The 19,837-nt window shown below is 40.4% G+C and overlaps 1 long non-coding RNA gene across 1 annotated transcript in view; it reads right to left on the reverse strand.

The window, feature by feature from the left end:
* Window positions 1-19,837, reverse strand: part of LOC133506570 (uncharacterized) — a 34,694-nt gene that overhangs the window by 5,758 nt on the left and 9,099 nt on the right. The window contains exon 2 of the long non-coding RNA XR_009796528.1: window positions 6,059-6,215. This is a non-coding gene — a long non-coding RNA (uncharacterized LOC133506570). The remainder of the gene's footprint in view (window positions 1-6,058; window positions 6,216-19,837) is intronic.

Here is a 19,837-nt window from a genome sequence, read left to right on the forward strand (position 1 = left end):
TGGTTGTCAAGTGCCAGAGCGGTCCAATCGCTCATCTACGGGTGGCCCCCGTGAACTGACATGTAGCCAAAAGCAAAGAGACATGAAGACAGAGCGGAAAGCATCACTATGCAGCACATGTGGCGCAGTTTCTCCTGACCCTGTCAGGGGGCCTCTCCTCTCGGCAGATTCTAATGAGCTCCCCCGGGAGCACACTTGGGTGGCTGGCGTCCCAATGAACCAGGAGGGGATTCGGGAAGGGAGGTTTTTAAATCAATACACCCACACGCATTTGCATAAACATCAGTACACCGTTTACTTGGAAGGTGTCAGAAAATAATTTTAACACCATAAAATATCGCCAAGAAAAAAACATCATTACCCTAGTGTAGTCAATGTGAGGCTTCTATACAGCCAGAAAATCGATCCTTCCCATTTTTGAGGTAAGTTGTTAACTGTCCAATAATGATACGAGAAAAAGATTAAGTGAAACAGAACTGAACCGCTTTTTAAATATAATTTCAAATCCGCAACATTTAATTCAAATTAGACTACTTTCTGAATTCCTTGGTCCACTGTCAAAGCAAATGAGTCACCCTTGTGTAGCAAAAACAAGCAAGCAAAATAAAAGATATTCATGGAATTCAGCCTTTGGAAAAGTGAGCATTTTTTGCTTATTTTCTGACGTGTGGACTCAAACACTTACCCAGTCATCTCTATCAGAGGCAACAAAACTCCGATCAATGTATTGGGCTTGGATCAATAATTTTACAATCAATCTCCCATAAATACATTCATAAATACATCCAAAGCAGTGAGTGGCTTTGTTTGTTACATTCAAATTGATAGCAAGCAAGTTAAAGACTGCCGCTGTGCTCTTTACACACTGTAAAGCTTAATTTGTTGTATTTGTTCTTATTCATTTGTTATGACACAGACACACGCATGGGTTGAATGGGGTCATTTAGCTCTCTATCAATCTCCTCCATATGTATTGGAATGGCAAGGTCAATTCCTTTGTTTTTGTTTTTATTCTGAAGACATTTGGGTTTCAAATAAAAATTGAATAACAGACAAAGGTTCAGAATTCCAGCTTTACTTTCATGGTATTTACATCTAGATATGTTAACTAAGGACAGAGCACCTTTTGTTGGAGCCCACAATCTTTTCAAGAGAGCAAAACTATCGGAACAGACATTATAAAATTAACTTTAAGTGAAGAACATTTAATATTTGGTGGCATAGCCCTAACTTAGAATAACTGCATCAAGCCTGAAACTACTGACCCAGATTTTTTATTCTTCATTGGAAAAGCTTTTCCACGACTTTACCGTAGCCTCTTGCCACTCTTGTTTGTCTCTGGTGGTTTCTCCCTTGTCTTCTCTTCAGGAGCTAAAATGCATTCTCTCTTTGGTTAAGGTCTAGTTATTGACTTGGCCAGTCTACGACCTTCCATTTTTTCCCACCGGTGAAGTCCTTTGTTGTGTTGGCAATGTGTTTTGTTTTAATTTGACTAATTCGATGTGACTATATTTTATGAATTTGCTAATTCTATAATTAAAAACTCATTCCTGTTGCTTTTAGTCCTGTAACTCAAATGAAGAGTAGATGGACTGGTGCACGTTTTGAGTAGTTTAATATGTATATTTTTTGATTTTGGCTTGAAAGAATCCAGAATCTTTCTTTTATTTTAAGAGAAATACAAATTAATATAATTTAATCCACCACATTTTCTACGCATATATTCTTTCAACCCCACCCCGAATCCCCCAATCTCTAGGTTAGAGGTCCGGTTTGCAGGCCTCAGTTTTGCATCACTGCTTTTTGCAGATTATGTGGTTCTGTTAGCATCATCAACCCGTGATCTTCACAAGAACGGTGTGAAGTGGCTGGGAAGAGAATCCCCCAGCCTTAAACTTCAATGTAACTATTTATGCTTGGTCTTTGCAGGTGACATCAAACCTTTATGTGACAGCATTTTCCTTCATCGGGTGAAGCAGGAAGCGTACTGATCGAGTATTGTGTGTGCCGGACGAGCTCATTAATGTGTCACAATTCATTATCAGAGCCTTGTCTTTTCTTTGTCGGATGGCTAATGGGAATATCAATCATAAGCTTCCCCTCCACAACGTCCCCCACAAATATTTGCAGCTAACAAAAGATTGCTCTTGGTACGTAGACTGGATGTCGTGCATCAGTCATAAGATCAGATTACACTGCTTTGTACAATATAATAAAATATTCAAGAAACGTGAGCAAAAAATGCATCATGTGGAATTCAGGATTGTAGTCTGCAAACAGACAGTTCTTCCCAATCGATGAAAGGGTTCTGAATTCTCTGTTTTTCCATCACTTTATCTGCCCCATTTTCCTCTCCTTTCTCCCCAACTTGATAAAGAGGTCAGAGCGAGTAGGCTTCATCGACTCGGACAGCTCGATTGCAGCCGTCGCATCCTCGGCCTCCTACACTCACGCTGTCTGTAATTTTGTTTTTGTGCATAAATACGTGTTTCTTGTCAGGTGTGTGTTGGCAAGAGGAGGAGCACAGACAGCTCTTGACAACCAATTACACAGCATCGGGTTGAGGGACTGAGTTCGGGATGAGCTGTGGTCTGAAGACTGAAAGACTCCAGAAGGAAAATGGTCAGAGGGAGTAACACTGGTGAGATCCCTTTAGTCTAGCGATCCTGTTCAAGGATATTTGTGATGGGGTGTCATTTCTTAAAGGCAGGTTACTAGGCTCTTGATTGCAGTGGAGGAAAAAAATGATAGCTTTAAACAACTAGTGGCTTTTGGATTATGATAGTGGCCAGAATGAAGTGCTCTGGCTGCCGGCTTTGAATTGTGGCCCGCCTCAGCATTCTGGGCCAAATGTGGGTAAGATTGGGGAGTCTCAGTTTAATTTCATTTTTGGCTGCCTCATCTAAAAGATAAAAGGCTTTCATCAACCTGGTCAAAACAGCTTGTCATTTCATTCTCTAGGAGGGATATGTTGTTTCAACCAACACTTATATTCACCTCATGAATTCGACAGCGCTCGTGTTCATTTCACTTTCAAACAAAAAAAATACTGAAAATGGTAGTGCAATGGGTCATTAGCGCTCTAAGAAAATTGGCCCAAAGCAAATATAATGAAATCATGACACTCGCTTCTCAATTTAGCCACAAACTGATTCACTCAGTGTAAAATGTGAGAATGTTTAATTGAACGTTCGGGATACTCTCAAAAGGACATCAATGATTCGATTGTATGAATGGCAGAAGGAGGATATATAAGTATATTGTACCTTCTGACGATCTAATGCCAAGAGCATTTAACTGTTCTGTCTTTCAGTATACGCCATTGGCATAGATAGATAGATGAACAAATAAATTAATCATTTAGAAATGGTAGTTTTGGAGAAATGAAGTGAGCACCTGGAATGATCTCTCTCACCATCATCTAACATCTTATTTTCCATTACATTTCATAACTCTTGTTAACTCTGTCCATCTGCTTTTTTTTTTAAGCAGATGGAGAATCATATTGTGCAGTCTTGGACGGAGTTGTTCATTTAGTATCAATTAGGAGTCGTTTAGCATTGATTTTGGCATTGGCAAGAGTTCAGTAGTTGTAGTTTTCTCTGGCAGGACTTCATTATACCACCGTGCAGATTATATAATATAAAAGTCTTTCGCCATGAATTTTCTCTACATTCACTTGGATGATGTCATTTCCCAGAGGACAAACTACCATAAAGCTAACTCTCCCTTCAGTACTTTGTTGCCAGAGTTGACGGCTGAGGAAGCGGCTTTGACAGACAGGTCACAAAGATCAAGAGGTGAAAGGACTCAAAGTCCTTTTTGCAACCTGTTGTTTGGGGGGCCTGTGGGATATGGCTCCCGACAAATGCAATATCCTGCATATAACAAAACATTTGCAAAATACACTGAAAGGTGAACTTGCCCTCTTGACAGTGACAAGTTAAGGGCAGTGTTCCACCAGATGGTGCTTTTTTTTTGTAGTACTAGTATTTGTTTTTGAGAGACCAGTGAGTGTATTTCATTTGAAGTTTTTATTGTAATTGGTGACATAGTGTTTGGAGGTCATTAATTAGGCGTGAACCAACTGATAATCATTTGCATTGACGGGTCTGGTTTGCTGTGGGATTATTCATAGATTTTAAGTGTTGTCCCTTTCTTTGTTTTCAATGCTTTTCCCGTGTCATTTTATACTTAATTTCTGAGCATATTTGGTCTGCTTTCTTAGTTTTTATGGATTACTTGAGTTGCTCCCAACATATCGCGAAATTTTCAGGTCAGCAGGACCTTTGAAAGTGTATTTAAGAAGACAAATGGAATGCATCAATAAGAACCTAAAAATGTGGATTAATAACCATGGATCCTTATTTTGGAATCAACCACATATTTGTTCTTTGCAGAAATAATAAACTGATCAAATATAGTGAAATGTAAATACATAATAATATAAAATACAAAAATGTACATAATTTTTTTTTACAGTATGTGTAGAGCATGTAGAAAACCACCATAGCATGTTGACCTAATGACAAATATGCACAGTTTAAAATATTGCGTCATATGTCCAAAATCATAATCATAAAATTCTGGTTCTGATTCTGAAAGTGTTGAAACTATAAAAGTCAATGTTCGATGTGTCTAAAAATGTAACTGAGTCTGACCTTTTCAAAATCTCTGACAAACTAATAGATAGCATCAAAAGGTGGCACGTCGAGGTCATATTCGGGAAAATGTAATGTTCTCGACAACTGCACAATGGCACATGACCACCGTGAGAACAGTACTTTTGTGACTGTTTTTCAGATGTTATTGAAATTGCAATTGTGGAATTTTCCAAAAGTGCTTGACGGGCAGCGTGGGATCGATTCGAACTCAGTGATGATGTCAATAGGTGCCCTGCAACCGAACTGGTGACCAGTTCAGTGTGTAGTCCGCCTTTCACCCAAAATGAGCCCAGATAAGCTCCAGTACTCCTGCGATCTTTGTGAGGATAAGTGGCTTGGAGAATGGACAGATCTGCAATTTAACCACACGTTTCTCACTAATTATACAAATGTTGCAATTATATCAGACGGCTCTAAAATGTTGTGATTAAAAGTACATAAACTTGTTACATGGAATGAGTTACTCCCAAATACTGTTTCTATGTATGGTGCATTACTAGTAATACTCAATTATGAAATGATTATCTGTAAATGGAAACCTCGTCCCATCACAAACAGTAAAGCTGTCATGATCTGCTGCCAGCTGTGTCTTTTCCGCGAGCCACGTGGGCGGCTCACTTCAACACTGCTTCCCCGCAACCTCTGCCCCTCACCCCCACCCCAAACCCCCCAGATGGGAGCTGCACTGCATTTGAGGTCTTTCAACTTGACCCCTCTGAGAAAGGTTTGGGCGCAGGCCTTCATCCTCCCCCGCGCTCAACTGAAACCCAGCCAAGTTCGGTGAGGCGGCTGTGACACCCACCCCATGCAAACATTTGTACATACAGTAGTATCAAAGACTGCTTCATTTTCTGCTTACTCCATTAACTAATTCTTGAAAGTAGTAGGATTCCTCGTGTTGTATGTTCAAGACGTTACAAAGAAATGAACAATGAAATGAAATGAAAATAATAATAAATAATAATAAAAATGAAATCAAATGCTTCAAATGCCCTGCAACTAATTCTGAACGCTGGGCGGAGATTAGATGCTGCCCATGTGGCACACAACTATAGACAATTAACTAATTACCAAAACAGTGGCACCTTGAAAGAACTACTTTCCATCACCATAATCGTAACTTAATGCGCTCGTATCCCAAATCATCTTTCCTCATTGAAATGCAGTGGCCATTTGGTAAAATCTTTTTTCATTTCATTTCATTTTCCCTCATTAATGTACACAAAACCATCTAACTCTGACAGAAAATAAGAATTATTTAATTTTTTGCATATTTCTTAATAAAGAAAAATTTGAAATATCACAGATCCTTTGCTCAGTAGGTCATAGAAGCACTTTTTTGAGCTAATGGACCCATGAGTCTTTTTGTGAATGCTGCAACGAGTTCTTCACACCTGGGTTTTGGGATCCTCTGCCATTCCTTCTTGCAGATCCTCTCCATATTTGTCGGGTTGGATGGTGAATTTTAGCAGGGAGCCATTTTCAGGTCTTTTCAGAGATGCTCAATTGGGCGTAAATCAGGTCTCTGGTTGGGCCATTGAAGACGAAGCGCTAATTGTAAGCAGAATGAGAAGAGTAAATCATTCCATATCTACAACAAAGAAAGATAAGATTTGAGCGTTGCGTGGGATTCTAGTGCTACACCCTGTGAGGGAAAGACAGCACAAGATAGAACAGGAACATGTTCGTGAGTTATTTGTCGCAATAAGTGAAATTAGCAAAAAAAAAGTCCCAGGGTGTATGTCTGTGGACACATTCATGTGAAGTGTTAACATTTTGCATCAACAAAAAGTCACAGAGGTGTCCTGGAATTGTTGTGCCTATACTTAGTGAGACAAATGGTGTTGTATTAAATACTTATTTCAGCCGCTGTATGTCCCACCAAGTCGCTGTGCCACAAGGCACTCTAAAGTGGCCACAACAGTTCAGAGCTCCGGTCCACACACAGATTGTCAAGTTGGATTTTTTTCTTTTTTTGTCCTTTATTTTTCTTCCATCTTTCTCACTGCGACATGTGTATGCTCGTGCCTGCCAACAAGGCGCTCTAAAGCAGCTATGCCAGCGTGGAGTCCAGGCCCTCACACTAGCTGACACACGCTTGCTGTCAAATCAGACTTCTTTTTTATTCTCTTTTGTTTTCCTCCTAGCCCTTCCGCCTTTCTCACCCGACATGAGTACGATCATGGACGACAGTGAGGCATTTGAAAGTGACCGTGCCAGCGGAGTATCCAAAAATAAGATGCATTTTCAGGGTGAAGGCATGTCTAGCTAGTGAGCTGCATGTCTCAATTACACAGAAAAGACACTGATGTGAATGAAGCTGCTCTAGTTTTCGGGAAGAAAGACTTATGCTTGACTCCAGTGTATCACTAGGCATACTTTTAGCCCCCACATAAATTCTAAAAAACCGATATGATTAAAAAAAAAAAATGCTCTTATCCAATCTGTTCACCCACCATTTAGTGCCACTACATACTGTAGTTCTCAGTCTTTACATGTTTCCAGCAGTTATCTTCAAACACAATTAACTAATCTCTGAATTTACTTTGCAGGATCATTTATAATGTTTACAAGTTATGAATGCAAAATGGTTGTTGGGGGTGCTTTAAAAGTTCCATAACTCCAAAAATGGGACCTCCCTAAAACAATGGGAATTATTGGAATAGATCACAATCTCAGCAATATTTTTCCCTTCATACTGCATTTCATATTTTTACGTTTCATAGTTTAATGTGGTTCGCAGTGAGCCCAGAACTGTTTGTAATGTGATGATGAGGATTGCAAAAGGGAGAGCAGATTTGGGGGAGAGGGGGGAATTTCTGGTTTAGTGGAAAAGGAGGATATGCTTGCGTGATGAAAAACAAATTGAAGCAATGGCTGGGTGATCTGATAACTTTGCAGCAACATGTTTACATGTATTGCAAAGTCCACTTAAGAATTAGACGAAATGCATTTTCACTAACGGCAAGGAAATGGACTGAGTGTGTGTTTGCAAAAAGGAAGTGAGGGGTCCAACAGATGGTGTGTCACACCACTGAGGTCCCCTGTGCCCACTCAGTCACTAGTGTCGGGCAGCTTCTCCTGGCCCAGAAACTGTGAGGCAGAACTGATTAGCCGGATCTGGTTGCCAACAAGGATCTCATAAACACAACGATTCAACATTTGCTGCAACATTTCTCTTCCCAAAGAGTTCAGTTCGAGTCCAAGCCTGCCAACAATTTCATCCCTTGTGTTGAAAATCTCCTAAAACAAGTCACTGGCTCGGGAAATTGAACCTGAATTTGTGGTACCAAAACAAATCCACTAAAAGGGTACCTGACATTGTGTTTCATGCTAGATTTTGGAACGCTATTGAGCACCCATTACACACCCTTATGGCCTTTGCAGAACCACTTTATTCTGAATGCTCCTCTGCCACAAATAGCATAAAGGTCCAGTGAGGTTTTGCAATAGAGTAAAGCAGATTATTTTTATGGGAGGTCTCGAAGTATGCTGTATTAATTCCTCACCTGGTGCCAAAACAGTTTTATTCTTTAACTACATTCACTGGTATGGAAATTTTGTGTGGACTGTGGTCTGGTGTTCTTGCAGTTAATCTGATCTAAGAAGCTTGGATCAAGAAGATGGCGTCGTTTTTCCTGGTTTCGTCTTTGTTACTTGTGTACCAATCACAGCTCGTTTCCAAATGACGTTGCACTTTACAAATCATACTGAAGGCCAGTGGCCTCCATGGGTTTTGCAAGGATTAAAAGTCATCAGTGTGGCACGGTGGTCAAATGGTTAGCACATCTTCCTCACAGTTCTGAGGACCTTAGGTTCAATTCCAGCCTTAAGTGTGTGGAGTTTGTATGTTCTCCCTGTTCCTGCGTGGATTTTCTCTGGATACTCCAACTTCCTCCCACATCCCAAAACATGCAACATTGACTGGACACTCTAAATTGACCCTAGGTGTGACTGTGAGTGCGACTGTCGTCTGTCTCGATGTGCCATTTAATTGGCTGGCAAACAGTTCAGGGTGTGCTGTGCCTCCTGCCCGTTGACAGCTGAGATGGGCTCTCGGACTGCTGCAACCCTTGCAAGGATGAGCAGCTCAGAAAATGGATGGATGGATGAATATATCAGAAATAGATCTTCAATATGGTTTGTAAGGCAATATATCCTTTGTACATCACAATCCCACAACTTATTACGTCCAGTGACAGAATATTGACTCTTCCGTTTGATTATTTTAACAGCTCATTATAAACTCCTTACCTACCCTCGATTGGCTTCCGGACAGTTCTCTGCCTGTTTGTCACCCGTCTTATTACTACATCTGAACCAACTTAGCCCAGAGAAAGCAGAAGAATCTGCAGCACCAGTATGTTCCTTATTACATATTCCCCCTGAAGAACTCCTTGCTGTGTTCACTCAAACTCCGTCTCTCGAGACGCAACTGGCGCTCATTCGCTCACAAACAGCATGACTCCTGGATTTGCAAACCTGAGCGGAATGCCAAGATAGAAGATAATACAGTATGTGGGGCCTCATTGAACCACATTTGCCTTCCTACTGATTTTCAGCTATATAAATGTAAGTAACACGTACGGAATATATTGCATACTTTGTGGAATGTTCAGCTCACCGAACAAATGCAGCATTTGCGCGGCACCTCGAGCAAATGAAACCGCAGCTACGTAATTGCCTTAGATTAAATGAGTCAAATATGTTGTTCCAGAGTACAATATTTTCTTAAATCATTAAATTCCTAGTAAAGCTTGAGAGTGAAAAACGATTTCCCCACTCCTCCTTTCAGTTAAACACATTTGCTTGTAATGTACCCACTGTCAATTTGAAGCTGAGTTGTGCAGTGATTTTGTAGGTCAGGTCCAACAGCACCTCTTGCAGGTCTTGAACAGTAATTGCAATTGCTTGTTGTACTCAAGCCACATATCCGTCAAAAGATATGCTTGATGATAGGGGTGTGAGGGTGTTTTAGTAGAAAGGAACTTGAGTGCCAGAATGCACTTCACCGGCAGTGTTAGGCTAATATTTTAGGTTATCTTGGTTCTGGAAGCTGCACATGCATCTTGAGGTGGCGGTATCTTCAGTTTGTTTCTCTCTCCATGACACTTGCTCCAAGTTGGTAAGAAAATCTGACATTTGTCACTCTGACAGCTCCGACAAACTCCTCAAACTCATCCCCTGAGAGTTTGCGCAAGTCCAGGCACTTGCTCGAAAAACCCCATGTGTCGTGTCAAAGCTCTCTCTCCCTTTGTCACACTATCTTCCACCCCACCCCCACGCCCCCACCCCACCCAACACACAGAAACTCAATGGTAGCCGTCTCCTCAATGGAAGGTGCCGCCACAGACGTGACGTGACATTACAATTAGACCGAATACGCCCAGCACTGCACGGTCATCCATCACATGTAGCACACATAATAAACACAGAGCCGGCTTGCAAAGATGCTGGCAGTTGCACAGCACATCTTGACTGCGGTGTAAAATACATTTTCAGCATTGCAAGGGCAGCAGGTTGCTCAACTACCATCTCCTTCTTTCAGGATAAAAGAATATTCATATTCTCACCGTCACTTCATTTTTCCCTTTTTCTGTTTAAGAAAAGATGACAAGACAACCTAGTAGTGCTAAAAAAAAGTGCCGATAATTTACTGAGTATCAAGGAAGGTGTCCTCTCGGGTGCCGCTGGCACTTAACAAGCAGGCAGCCCTGTGATCCTGATCTGTGAGCATGTCCGTCTTTATTCATCGCCGGCATTGTGCTGGAAATTGCTCTGGCTTGTCGCGTGATTACTTCAAATGAACAATTGGGCGGTTAGCTGCCACAATAACCTGCTGCGTGTCTCCGAATCGGCTGGCCAGTTTTTTAAGTGCCGCCATCCGACAGATCCAAATAAACGATCCATTCTGGAGGGGAAATGTCAGCTCTCGCAACAGTGGCCAGCATCGAGCATAAAGGGCTGATGATAGATAATCGCGTCATTAAAGAGTGAATACTTCGGGAGAGGAAGACCGCAGTACGATTTTGTGCCAGGTATTTTCATGGATATTTTCATAAACTTGTTTGTTCAACAGGTTTGTCCGTATTCAGGCCAAAAGTTACGTAGCATTAGCTGATATTGATCTTGTGATAGAATAACTTTGAAGAAAATCAAGGACAACGCATACAGCACTGTGCTATGTTGGGAAATTTTCATTTCATCTCATTTGTTAACAGAAGAAATTGTTGCCATCTTGTGGTGACAGTTTTATCCGGCTGCAAAACAAATAGCAAAAATGCTCATCTTTTTTTCAACAGGCCTACTTTGAGGTAATCTAGAGAGAATCACTTCTGGCGTCCATGTGCTCGTTTGTTCTCGTTCCTCCTCATCATCACATGTGCCGCACTTACACACAGTCATCATCTGCAGACACGAGTATGTTGGCCAAATGTCCTCAGCAAGTGCGGAAACAGGAGCCAATGTAATCTTTTCAATTGGTCTCAGACATGGTTGGTGTTAGAGGACTTCATCAGAACATAGCCAATTTATTGTGGGTCCATCTCAACCTCTAATACAATCCTTCTATGTGTCTATATTCGGGTATACAAGATATCAGATCATAATCATGAGGCCCGGTATGTGCCCAGAAATCTCTATTTATAATGGATATAAAATGTGAGGGTGTGTAGTGCAAGGAGGTGGAGTGGTGAGCAGCAGAGATAATACTTTTCTCATTGAAAAGGAGAATACAGTACTGCGTTCATGCGTGAAAAGCATAACAAAATCAAGCAAGAGTTAGCATCTTTGGATACAGACGCTGATCAGTGAGATGTCTTTGTGTGTTCATTCATTCAGAGGCAAAAGGCTCAGATGCCAAGTAGGAAATCATAACATTTCTGTACGGATCCAGATAAAGGCACAAATCCAGAAACAAATGTTCACTTTCATTGTCAACTTGCATTGGAGCCAAGTGAGGGAATGAAGCACCAGATCCAGAATACTGGAGTGGAACAGCACTCCCCTGATTTCTGTGCAGCCTGGATGGATTTAGTTTGGCGTGAGTGTCAATGTTTCTGGGTCTCTGTATAGGATGTGCCCTATGATTGGTTCGTGGACAGTCCGGGGTGGAGTCCAGGTATGAGGCCTCCTGCTCCATGTGATCCCAAAGTGGATAAATAGCATAGAGAATGGACATCAATTAAATTAGCACAATGCTATCAATCCAGCTGAATTTATTTCTTTAAATGCACATTCCATTTTCTACTTTTTATATTCATTGGAAGGTAAAGCACATCGTAACTGATTTCACTCCATTTCTTTGTAAATCCACGATGGCCTTCAACTTTGATTGTGCAAAATAGAAAAATAGTCAAACAAATGTCAGCTGTTTGAAGGGGAGGGTTTCAAGGTAGTTGAGCAGTGTTGACTTTAAAGAAAAATGAACAATCATATAGTAAATAAGTGAGTACATAATAATACATTTTTAACCAATAAGTACTGTGTGATTGTCAAACATCCTCGTTCCTGCTGTGTTTGTGTTTATATAAAATATGGATCATCTCTTTATACTTCTTTATAAACTGGTTTTTATACTTTGCACATTTTTTTCAACCTAACTCCACAAATAGGAAAACAAAAGCTCCTTCTTGTTGTCCGTATTTTCCTTATTTTGAAATAAATTATCTCCTTAAACTGTAAGCCCTTCCATTTCAATTACAAATTTTTAAATGTTTCCAAACAATGAATTGGTTTTTGATTGAAACACTATTTGAACTGTCAGTACTTCCACAAGATGTTTTATTTTGAACTGTTTTAACTGTCCGAAAAGTTACCCCAGACCTCTGAACAATGAATCAAGTATGGGAAAACTAGTGAACAGTAAAGAATTCAGAGTTCCGTGATCCAGGGCATGTTTTGTTTTATTTAATGGTACGATGTTTTGTGACATTTCGTTTTGAACAAGTTTAATCTATTGCGACCCCAGAAACTTAATTTCATCTAATGAAAAGAGTTGCAGCTCGCTGCGAGAAGCAAAGTTGTTTTTCTTTCATGCAGTCCTGGATAAAACAAGAGGTAAAAGAATAAAACACACTTTGCTCAGCAAAATGAACTCAACATCAGAATGAAAGTGGAAACAGTTGTCCAAACAACAGAATATATTGAGTCACAAGCAACAGAGACCAAAACTGTTTCTCAGAAAAGCAACAAATTAGACTTGTTGCTTGTTCCAACTATTTAGTAAGACTAAAAACATTAACACACTTCTACTGTTACTTGCGAGGGAATTTCTTGTACTCCCTGTTAGCTTTCGTCAGGGCGGCAGATGTTCACCTCCCCATGTCTGGACAACGGACATGGATGGGTCACGCTGGCGAAGATTATCTGTCAGACAACAAACTCCACGTCCAAGATTCAAATAGTCTTTTAGATCATAACCATATACAATGTGCAATCAGTGTTTTTTAGTCCGCTCCATCTGTGATCCATTATTATTATAGGTCCAATAATATTTCATTGGCAAAATAATTCAACAGGAATTAAAAAGACGGGTGTTTTAATGGGACAAAATCATAAATGACATTATTAAGAGCTGTAAATAAATGCTGGATCTGTAACAATTAGAAAGCTTTTAAAATGACAGAAGCGTTAAAACAAAGGAGTCAGGTGAACCACTATTGGGTCCCCAAAGACTTGAATGCTATGATGCTCCACAACTTGTCACTCAAGCTCAAATTTACCAGAGTGAAATCCCCTCAAATAGTTTTGGAGAAACTCTTGATACATTCTTTTTTCATCTGCAAATAACACTGGCAGCGTTAGATTTACTGCATTAAAGTTTATTTTATTTTTTTATTTATTTTTTTTACTTCATCCTTTTAGTTTTTATGTCATACTATAGACCTTAAATTGTCTTTGGAATGATTTTAAAAGGTCTTTAAAAGTCTTACTAATTTTCTGAATCTTACCAAAACCCAAAAAGTGGTGTGAATTTACAGCTAGTGGTAATAACATACTTTCCATCATTGGGAAGCTGACATAAGTGATGGCGTATCGAAAATTGATTACATACGATTAAGGGGCACCCAGAGGCTTGCACCTTCTTTGTTGTGAGGTGTAGAATGAGCCACAATCTTTCATTAGCTCCCCAAGGACAAGAAAAGAGTGAATTGCTTGAGGCTAAAAGAACAAAATATGAGACATGTCTTGTAATGCAGCCTTTATGTGACCTCTTGACACATCTAATAATATTCATATTGCCATCCATCCATTATCCATGCCTCTTGATCTCAATCGTTTGCTGGAACCTATTCTAACTGACTTTGGATGAGAAGTGGGGTTTACCCTGAACTGGCCGCCAGCCAACTGCAGTATCCATGTACGGATTTGACAAGACTTCTTGGAAATTATTAAAGCATTCATCAGCGATCAATGAATGGCACTTTTGAGACATAGGGAATTAAAGGAAATGCAACCTCAGCAAGGAAGTGACTGCCCCTTAGCAAGGAAGTGACGCCGCTGCCACAAACTAATTAAAAGTCGTGTCTCATTTAAATACATGGCTCTGTACTCCAAAACCCCTTTGGACCCTTCAGAGCGAGTCTGGAAAGTGACGCTTCCGCAAGTTTGGATGTGAGAATGCACCCGTGGGCCACAATGTGCACCAGCGACTGCAGCTGCATTCCAACTGTACAAGAAATTGAAGATGTGGGATTGGCTTGTATGCAAATGACTTTCTATGTGTTTGGCTTTGCATGCAAACAAGGTTGGACAAATGTGAACCTCTTTATATAGCCTGTCTAAGAGTGACCATATTCTTTAGTGCTTGTAAAATCACCCACATGGACACACAGGTAACAATCCAATCATGAAGACGTTAAACAGCATTGCCAGTCCTGAGTTCCGCTGACAAAACATATTTCAAAACCTGAGAGGAATTGCGATAGCTGATTTTCCATTATTAAATGCCTCGTCTGAGAGGCAGGTACAACCGGCATGGACAGGGGGAGCATGGTAGTACAGGCAAAATGAGAAGCGACAGAGTGCTTGTGTAAATATTTTGAAATGCCAAAAAACAAAATCATCGTGACATATTGTTTATTCATCAATGGCCTTTTGAAGATTCTGAATTACTATATATAAGGGTTGACTTAACCGGTCACAAGAAGGAGTCATGCGATCTCGCCTGCAACAAAACTTCTTTCAATGCTGCAATTCCTTCCATCTTGGTCATTTCTGCGCACCGTGACAGTAACACCACAAAACCACTCGTAGAGCACTCTTTTAAATACAGCTGTCAACAACACTTTTATACCTGTTGCCAAAAGCAAGTGCAATATGTTCGACAACAGTTTCACGGCCACTGTTTTTGTGATCTTAAAAAAAACACAATTCTACTCATTCAGATGCAACACACCCATGAACAGCACCTGCAATATGTTGAAATGAACACCCATTTAGCGCCCATGATTTTGGGATCTTACAGCTCTGCACTCACAATAGCAAAATTAAATTAAGTCACTGGTCTGCCCACAAGCGGTGGAGGAGTTAGAGTTCTGTCTTCGATATCAAACTTCTCAGCCAAACACATGAATTCTTCCTTTCTTTTCCACCTTGGTTCCTTTTGTGCTCCAGGTCAGAGTAGTTACATATCTGATATGACGTTAGTTATAATTGAAAAAAGTCTTAGCACAGTTTAGTGGTAATCTTAGATTGAGAAGCCAAGCTGTGATTGCCCTGAAGGTGGACAAAGAGATGTAAGTACAGGTTTCTGCGATCAGGCTGCCACCATATCTGGTCCACTAACCTAAGACCTGACTAAAGAAGTAGCTAAGCTTTCCAGGGCTCAAAGTCCTCTTCTCATCACAGTAGTCATTGAATCAGTCCTTCTCTCTCTCAAAAAAAAAAAAAAAAAAATCCCAACTTCCGACTGCAACGGACAATCAAAACTGCTTCAAAGATTGTCAGTACACTCTCCCAGAAAATGTAGACAAGAGCATGCAAAATCCTTTTAGACCATTCACTTCCTGGTCACCACTTCTTCGAGCTCCTTCCCACAGGTAGACGCTACCGAACTACGCAAACAAGCAGACATTCCAACAGCTTCTTTCCTGTTAACTTACAACTCCATTGCAACATGCTGCCAATTTTGTCTTGAGTTTGTTGCCACATCTATTTTTGGCCAATAATACATTACTTGTACACTCACTGTAGTAATCTTGCCACTCTAGGCTATTTGCTTGTCTGTTGTTAACCAATCTTGGCCACCCATGTGCATGAGTAGGATCGGCAACATTTGCACAATTGACCTTCTTTCAGATTATTGAACTACTAGTCCCTTTAAACTGCATGAATTTCTTGAAGTCTCTACACCCTTTGAACAATGGTGATTGCACCGGACTACTGTTCTATTAGTCATTTCAAACTGCTCCAATTAAATAAATAGAAATATTTAAAAAAAATGAATCAGCATTACCACATTACTGGAAATCTTTTGTTGCTGAGTGACGAAAGTAGAGACAAAGACAAGTATCCTCTATTGACTCTATGTTGTGGTAAAAGAGCAGCACCGACAAATTCCTTTAGTGTTTTAAGCATACTTGGGAAATAAAGCTGATTCTGATGGAGGACTTATTGTTCTTCTCAAGCAGATGCTTGAATGCCTGGAATGCATTTAAAAAAAAAAAAAAGAAAAAAAATGCTACGGTTAACGTGAATAGCTGACCACCATGAAGAGCCTGGGTTCATATCACACATACAAACACTTTGGGTAATTCACTTTCATAAAGTAATAAAAACTAGACTTGTTACTTGTTTTAACAATTTAGTAACACTTATTTCTAGGGTTACACAAAGCAAGTTTTTTGGTCTCTGTCATCTTAATCACAGCAGGAGATGTTCACCCCTGCATGTCCAGACTATTGACATGGAAATCAATCCGGCTGTCGCAGATTATCCACACACTGGGTCACCAGGAATGATGCGTATCTCTCAAAGGAACATGCATACTGAACTGAATTGAATCGTGTACTCTTTGGCAGAAGGGTTTTCCTGGACCACTTTTTTGCAATCCATAACATTAGGAATCAATTATTATAGAAAATAATCTAAATGGGGCTGACACTAACGTCATTTAATTGTTAGACCAATCAGTCCAGCCACTGCTGACATGTTTCATTGCTATGATGTCACGTTATTAATTGACATAGCTATTTTTTACAAAATTACAAAATAATAAAGGTTTTGAATTAAAAAAATGACCTAGTTTATTCCATGCTTTAACCATCCATATTGGTACAGCCGCTGAAGCTTGAAGGAAACAATACCTCCTCTCGTCACCCCCAGCCTCTGTCCACACAGTAGTTTTGCACTCCCACCAAAGCAAGTGGCCAATATGGACACTGCATTGCTGTTAAATCAGAAACTGAGTTGCAGAAGCAATACTCAACGCTTATAAGCGAACCCAATAAATGGCATGAAAGATTCTGGACGGTGTCCTTACCACCTGATCCTAACGCTGACAGGACAGTAAGCTCACCCATTAGCGTGGGGCAATCAGCTGTGGGTGAGCAAGGTCGGGGAGAGGAAGTTTTTGCCATCAGCGGACCAAGCATGAGGTTACATAATCACCGACCCACTGTGGGCGCCCAAACCTCCTGCTCACTGGCACCACAGAATGCAATCAGGAAGAGAGTGGTCCAACGGGAAAAATGACACACTTTCTCTGTGGAAGTGAGAATCATCTTTTGTTAAAATGGCTTCACAACATGCAATTACAAGTAGAATTGTTGTACTTTTTGAAGAAAAATCAATGGGCAAAAGGAATAAAAATACTGTCATCCCATGAGAAACACAATGACATCTTTAGCACACTTACAGAACAAAGAGAGGAGTTTGCATCCTTACTTGACGACTTACTCCTTACTTTAATTCTGCAGATTACTGTCATTGGAAAGGTTGTATCTTCCCAGAAAGGGAATAATTGGAAAACTGTGTATGAAATAAATGCCTTTTTGTGTTTTTTTTTCTCTCAATGTACTGTATCTGTGTGTTCACCAATATTGATGTAAAATGTACAAAACCAAACTTGTATCTAGAGTGTCAGCAAGCGTCCTTCCCTCATTCTAATTCCCTCTGCGTTCCCGTGATTCGCAACCTCTCGCAGATCAATAGGAGTCTTTGAGGAAAGCAGAGACCCTGTTTTGGCCCATCCAATCCATGGCCATCATTGGTGCAGCTAAACAATGACGGATTCTTTCTATAGCGCTTCTCCCATTAGTTGAACACGACAGGGGTGAAAATACAAACCAAGGGTCCCCTGATGGGATTTTAATGCATTTCAGTGAACCTGTGGCCAGAGCGAAGGAACACAGCTGCAGCTTTAAAATGCACAGGCAATAACTCACACCAAAAATGTTTTTTTATCAACATGTAATGGAAAGACAAATCTGCGAGGGAGTTCTCAAATGAACGGATTGAGGCCATCATGAATGCGATTACAGAACATTTGTAATTTTAATTTGTGATTCAATCTTTCCTTACCAATAGACTGTTGTGGGCATTGTTGGATTCAGACTGCTTTTGTGAGGGATTTGTGCATGCATGCACATCCAAGCACACACTTATACTTGCAGTATATATGTACAGGGTTATGTATATATCAGATGCACTGTAATGTGTTTCCTTTTACTGCGGAATCAGTACAGCAAATAACACTGGGTTCCAGTTGCCGGAGACCGGGATCTCATAATGACTAAACTAGAACTGGTTTCTCCCCTTGTTCAGATTAATACTTTGGGTCTACATACTGAATTTTAAAATCCCTTGTCCAAGGTCCCTTTTAAACAAGATTCTTTGAGTCATGTGGCTGGCTGCTGTGAGGTCTACAAGTTCGTCAGCTCCTGGAAACACGGATTCTGTTTAATAATTCCAGTTTACAGAGTTTCTAGAAACCCTGTAGACACGTGGATTTGGTTCGCAGATTTCACATTTGAAATGAATGAACACATGAATAAACAAATAAAAGCTGACTATTGGAATAAATGAGTAGTTGTGAGACTATTTTCTGCATGTGCTATGATGATGGCGATGATGATTATACTTCAAGATATTTTTAGTTGGTACTTTGTGGACCACTGGACTAGTGGATATAAATTTGACTGCTATGAGCTGGGTTACCTTTATCTAACTGAGAGTCAAAGAGTCTTGACATCGACTTCCTGGGCTAAAGTGCATAGTCTTTAACACTGTAAGCATTTCCTGCAGCGCAGCGAACAAATATAGCACGTGACACTTGCTAGCTGGTGTCGAGCTGAGCATGTCTTCGCCCTCGAAGTTCTTGGAATGCATGTTGATGTTTGCCCAATGCTGGGTAAACACCATTTTGCCGCATTGTGATGACAAATAATCACTGTCAGGCCTCGCTTTTACTTCCAAAGATTTAAACATTCAGGGAAGGAACAGAAGATAGAGGATAAGTTCACAAGGTGTTGCGGTATGATTCATACACAAAAAAAGCACCGTGGGCCCTATTTCCATGGCCATCATAAATCTCTGTGTGCCAGGGGTAGATTAAACCAAAATTGGTAATTTCTTAGACGAACATACAAGTGGATCTGAGAATAGGCGAGCTGGACAGCTGTTAATGTATTTACCACCTATTTCATTCACAGCTAATCAAAGTGGCTCCTCTTATTCCCTTGAAATATCCAGTTTCACGTGGCGGTGTCTCCATGCAGAAGAGGACGATGCGTAATCGTAGCGACCTGTGTCACTGCTATTGGGTGGTGTGGCAACAGACAATGTGAGCGAGTACATTTTTTGAACACAGAATTAGGTCAGTTCTGGCAAACATGCATGCATACTAGGTTATTCATTCATTAGTGCCAGGCCCCATATAGAGGCAGACAACCATTCGCACTCTCATTCACACCGTCACTGAGGTTGAATTGAACCCACCCTGCCCATACCAAAATCGGGCAAGTGTACCACTACACCATCAGTGAATGACCCTAATTACTGTGGCTTTTACCCAATTCCCTTGCAAGAAAACAAAAGCAGCTAAGATTTCACCTGCACTGTCCCGTATTCAGGTGATTTATTGGATTGGATGAAATTTTGGCTGAAAAGTTACAAGATTTCCGGCCATTGAATCATTTTGGATCATATTATCTTGAATGAACAATATGCGT

This window comes from Syngnathoides biaculeatus, chromosome 2 (genome assembly GCF_019802595.1).
Source record: "Syngnathoides biaculeatus isolate LvHL_M chromosome 2, ASM1980259v1, whole genome shotgun sequence".
Classification (NCBI taxonomy): Eukaryota; Metazoa; Chordata; class Actinopteri; order Syngnathiformes; family Syngnathidae; genus Syngnathoides; species Syngnathoides biaculeatus.